The sequence below is a fragment of the Callorhinus ursinus genome, unplaced genomic scaffold (assembly GCF_003265705.2).
Source record: "Callorhinus ursinus isolate GAN/ISIS: 27379988/994484 unplaced genomic scaffold, GSC_fseal_2.0 scaffold8, whole genome shotgun sequence".
In the NCBI taxonomy this organism is placed as follows: domain Eukaryota; kingdom Metazoa; phylum Chordata; class Mammalia; order Carnivora; family Otariidae; genus Callorhinus; species Callorhinus ursinus.
In genome coordinates this window covers 72,538,629-72,544,477 of record NW_027397070.1, presented here as the reverse complement: position 1 = coordinate 72,544,477, position 5,849 = coordinate 72,538,629, and positions in this window count along the sequence as shown.

The window sequence follows — 5,849 nt, the reverse complement described above, 5'->3', positions numbered from 1 at the left end:
ATTCTGTGGACACTAAAAACCACTGAACTGTACCCTTTAAAGGGCTGAATTTTATGGTATGTGAATTATATCTCAATTTTTTAAGTTCTGTGGCATTTACAGGCTTTGCATATAAACAATCTCGTACATGGACGCCTGGGTGGCTCAGTGAGCAGACTCTTGGTTTCGGCTCAGGTCATGATCTCAGGGTCCTGGGACGGAGCTGAGAGCCGAGCCCCGCATCATATCAGGCTCCCTGCTCAGCCGGGAGCCTGCTTCTTCCTCTCCCTCTCCCCCTGCCTGTGCTCCTTCTCTCTCTCTCTCTGTCAAATAAATAAAGGAACTCTTAAATAAATAAATAAATAAATAAATAAATAAATAAAACCCAATACCTCACAGATATCTTTCAAAATTACCTCAAAATGTATCAACGACCTGTGCCTTCCTTAGATATAAATTATACTTCAATAAAAAGTGAAAGAAAAATACAATCAGCGTGCTTATATCCACCAAAAAACAGACAAAGCAATCAGAGTGGTTTCACTGCTGATCACCCCAACTGGAAACAACCCCCAGGTGTCCCCCAGGAGAGCGGGCAGCCCCTCATGGAAGCTGCTGAGCAGCAAGAGAACTGTGGCTCCGTGCAACACACGGATGAATCTCAGGGACAGCTGATCAGTGAGAACGGCTGGGCGAGAAGAGGGCATATTGCTTGAGTGCCCTCACATGAAGCTCAGAGCCAGGCAGCACTGGCGAGCGACGGGGGGCTGTACCGACTGCATGCGCACAAGGGTGTGCGCCCGGGCTCCGGAACTCGGGTGTTTGCGGGGGCGCCTACGCACGGACACGTCATCTAGCTGTCCGCCTCGGATCTGGGCTCCGTGCGCTGTCGAAGTCACACCTCAACGGAAACACGGGAGATAAAGAATCGGCACGATTTCTAACACATTGCCATCCGTCTAAGCTTAAAACACGCACATGGGGGCGCCTGGGTGGCTCAGTGGGTGAAGCGTCTGCCTTCGGCGCCGGTCATGATCTTGGGGTCCTGGGATCGAGTCCCGCATCGGGCTCCCCGCTCGGCGGGGAGCCTGCTTCTCCCTCCCCCTCTGCTGCTCCCCCTGCTCGCTCCTTCCCTCCCTCTCCCTCTGACAAATGGATAAATAAAATCTTAAACACACACACACACACACACCGGAAATAAGCTTAAATAATTGTTTAAGCAAATATAAACACTTTACCCTGGTGCAGCCGAGGCCAGGAGGGACCCCGGGACCGGGCAGGTGAAGGGATGGAGCAGGAGGTAGACTGTATCAGGATGTGGATCTGGCTCCTGGGAGCTGCCCCCTGTTCTGCGGCCCCTGAGGCCTTGGTGGCTACCTCTCTCCCCTGGCCCGTCCTCCCTCTCCTAACCGGCCACCTCCAGGTCCCCAGCTCTCCCCCGCCAGGGCCCAGGGAAGGGGCCGGTGAGCCTGCTGTTACCTGGCCCTCTGCAGCCGGCCAGCTCGCCGGGTCACCCCCCCCCCCCCCCCCCAGGACGCAGGCAGTTTTCCCCGGAGGGCTCCCGAGGGCACCCCTAGGCAGCGTCTGGAGCACGTGTAGGCTGGCTTCCGGTGGAGAGTCCCGCTGCAGAGACCCCAAATGGAGCAGCTTTGAGGAACAACGCAGCAGATGGACCCGAGGGAGGGGCAGAGGGCAGGCTGGGTGACCCTCGCAGTCCCGGGGGTACCGGAGCCCCTCCAGCTCCTGCCCTCCCTTCCTGCTGCCCCCAAGCCGCCCAGAGACCCCTGGCGGGTCCCCATCTGAACTTGGCCTGCCATCGCCCCGCCCCCGCAGAGACCGAGGCCGCCGCTCCCGGCAGCTCCTCCGCTCGCTCGCACTGGCGCCCCCCTGCCACCCACCCTCCCGAGCTCCGGGGGGGGCAGCCACCCCCGCGGCCTCAACACAGGCCTGTGCTGGCCTCTCCCAAATCCCAGGCCCCACCAGGTCTCTCTATTCCCCCAAGGCCGGTGCCAGAGCGCAGGTCACCGCCCCGGTGCCTCCCCCGCCCCCCGCGACCGTCCGTGTCCCTCAGATCCGGCCCTGGCCACCTGCTTCGCCACCCGTCCCTCCACACCCGGACCCACCAAGGCCTTGACCGCTTACTTGGCGGGGGGAGGGCAGGGGAGTCCAAGCCTCGTCCTCGCCCCGGACCAGGGCAGCCGCCCCCCTTTCTCCTCTCTGCACACATGGCCACCTTCCTAAGCGCCGCCTAAAGCCCCCAAGCTTCCCCCTTTCTTCTGGGAGCCCCCGCGACCAGCCCCGCTCCCCCCACCCCGTCCCACACACCCCCTGGTCCACGCGCAGGGGCGGGGTCCCCCCAGGTGCCCGCTCTCCGTCCCCCCGCCGGGCGGGAGCCCGGATTCCACCCGCGCCAGCTGCAATCAAAGGGCGGCGCTTTCCCTCAGCTCCACGATCGGGGTGCGGAGCGGATTTGCTCGGAGGAGCCCCCAGCGCGTCCCTAAGAGAGGTAGGTCCCACGCGGGGTGCTTTGCGGCTCGGGGCCGCCAGATGGCGCGCTGGTCGCGGGGACGAGGCCCGGAGGCCCCCTGAGAGGGTCCCCGGGACGCTGAGAACCCCCCACCCCCACCCCCGATGCGGAGAGCCCTGGATGCTGAGAGACTCCCCCGGATGCTGAGAGCCCCTCCAGGCTGAGAGGATGCTGAGAACCCCTCACCACCACCCCAGATGTGGAGAGCCCCGCCGATGCTGAGTGCTCTCGGGATGCTGAGTGGGTCCCCAAATGCTGAGTGCCCCTCCAGGCTGAGGGGATGCCTAGAAACGCCCCCACACACACGCAGAGAGCCCTGGATGCTGAGAACATCCCGGCATGGACAGCACCCCCGAACTCCAGGAGGAAGGGGGCCTCCCCATGCAGACTCCTGGTTCCATGTTGTCACAGAGCAAGAGTACAGGGCTCACCACCGGGCGACCTGAGGATGGCTTGGGACCCAGCCCGCCAGGCCCTGGCTGTCCCAGTTCGCACAGCTTTCCAAATGGACCAAACCCTCCCCCCAGGAGCCCTCATTTGGGAACTTTAAAGTGCTCGATTTTACCAGCAGGGCCTGGTTGAGGGAGCTGTGGCCCACCCTCCCAGGAGCAGTGCCCACCCCAGCCTGAGCAGAAGAACCAAGGTTTGGCTTCAGGGGCCATGGGGGGTGAAAATCACTCATCTCACCATGAACACGGTGCCCCCATGGGGCCAAGGTCTCCCCTCCTCCCTGCTCCTCTACACAGGTAGGCAGGGCAGCTGGGTGGGTGTGGGGGAGGGCGGCTGCCAAGGTTGGTAGCTCTGTTGCTTCTTGGAAAGCACAGGGAGAGTCTGAGTCAGCTGCTCGTCTCTCTTAAGGATGCGGGGAGCCTCATCACTAAGCAAACCCCACCGCCTGGAATTTGGTTACACATCCATCCACCCCCCTTCCCACTCACCCCAGCACTGTGGTTTGGGGCAGCGGCTGGGGTTCTGGGTTGCTGGAACAAAAGACCACAAACTGGGGGCTTAAAACAATGGAAGTTTATTCTCTCACATTCCGGAGGCCAGATCTGGAATCAAGGTGTCGGCAGGGCTGTGCTCCCTCGGGAGACCCCGGGACGGGAAACTCCCCCGCCGCCCTCCTCGCTTCTGGTGTGGCTGTCAGTCCGGGCCCTCCTGGGCTCACGGCTGCACCCCTTCAATCTCTGCCCGGCTGTCACAAGGCCTCTCCCTTCATGTGTCTGCATCCAAATGTCCCTCTTATAAGGACACCAGTCATGTTGGATTAAGGCCCATCCTAATACCTCTTTCTTACTTGATTATATCTGTAAAGACCCTATTTCCAACAAAGGTCACAGTCACAGGTACTGGGGATTAGGACTTCAAGGTAACGTTTGAGGGGACACAATCCAATCGATACAGTTGCAGACAAAAGAATCCACTTGTTAAGCAAATGTGGATTTCTAAGGAGCTGTAAGATGGCTTGAGGACTGGGCTAAGCTTCCAGGAACGGTGCCCAGACCCCCTACCTGAGCTGGTCTGGGTAAGGGATCTGCTGCCTCCACCAAGCCCAGAAATGCCCTATTTCTGCAGCAGCAGGAAGCTAACTCCACCATCTCCAGCCCCAGAAATACGCTGCCTTTGCCAAGACCAGATTCAGCAAAGCGTTGTCCCAGCAGCCCACTGGTGTCCTGGTGTGGCAGCCCCCTTACAGGCCACATCAGACATGGTAAGGGACGCAGGCCTGGGTGGTCCCTCTGAATTCTGAGTGGGAAGACGGGATTCACAACGTGGGAACCATCAAAGACGCTGGACAGCGACAGTGACAGATGTCCACCCCAGCCGTTAGCCCTGTTCTCTTCTCTTTCACTATAAACACCAGCAAAGGTCAGTGCCCGCTCCCCAGCTGTGCTGCAGCAGAGTTGGTCTTGGGACATAGTTCCAGCCAGTGAGATGTAGCCAGAGGTCGACTGGGGAGCATCTGAGCATTTTGTTTCCATGATAAAAGAGACATGTCTTGTCACTACCCTTTTCCACCTTTGTCCAGCCTGGAACATGGATGTATGTTCCTCCAGGGGGGCCCCAGATGTAACATCTGGAGCTATGGCAACCCTCTGTGACCAGGAGGGGAAAGCTCCTCCTGGTTACAGAGATGCTGGCTCACACCCCTGGGCTGCTGAACTAACAGAAATCTTCCCGCTTCCAGGCTTCCCGTTATGGGAGGAAAAACAAGCTCCTGTGGGTTCAAATGACCACACTTGTCAGTATTTCTACTACTCGAAGCAAAGAGCGCGACAACTGATATAGCAGCGATCCACTTATCCAACCAAGTAGCTTAAAAAGGCTTTTCAGCAAACTAGTGGCATTTGCTTAAACTCACTTCAGTAAGTTTAGGAAGTAAATTAAGCTTGCTTTTTAGACCGGTTTGGAGGGAAGAAGGGAGCGGCTCAGGGGCCCTCCTGGAGGCAGCGGCGGGGTGAGGACGGGGTTCACTCCACTGTTCACGGAGGAAGGCAGGACTCCTAGATCTGGAGCAAGCCCAGCTGTCCGGCGACGACACCACCGCACTCTGGCCCCCCAGCGCGGCAGAGCACGTGGACCCCAGCCCGTGCCGGCGGGGTGGGGATTCTCCTTCACCCCCCTCCGGCCCCGGAAAGGATTCCGCGCTCCGGCGGAGCGGGCGCGGCGGCCGCCGGGCCGACAAGGGCAGGGCGGGGTCCGCGGACCGCCCACCGTCCGGCCGCCAGGCGCACAGGCGAGCCCCGCAGGTGAGTCGGCGCCGAGTCACCGTCCGGCACCGCTCGCCCAAAGCGCCCGGCGTGCCCGGCCCGCCGAGGAGCCACGCGCGGTGCGTCCCCCGCGAGCGCCCACGGCGGCGGACGGACAGACTTCACCCGAGCCCACGCGCGACCCGACGGCGGAGCGCGGCCGGGCGCAACCCGCGGCCCCCGGCTCGTGCTTCCCGGGAGACTTCCGGGCGCGGCCGCACGCCGTCCCACGTGACGCGGGAGCGCGCGGGGGGCGGGGCGAGCATGCGCGGCCGGGCCCGCACTTCCGGGCGGCTGCGGGCGCGGGCCGAGGGCCGGGTGCTCGCCGGGCGCGGGGCTGGTTCCCGGGCTCCTGGAGCGGACGTGCCGGCCGTTTCCTCCGACTGCCCGCCTTTCCTCGCTAGGCGCCAGCTCGGGGGGGGCGGGGCGGGGCGAGTTGTCCCCTCGAGAACCCCCCTGGGTGGCGTCAAAGACCAGCGACAGGTCGTAATGGAATGAGGAGGGGCGAGAAGGAGCGGGGCTCTCGGCTTCTTGGGCCCGGACCCCACACCCCGAACCGCCGGCCCTCACCCCCGCCCTCCGGCCCCGACCCC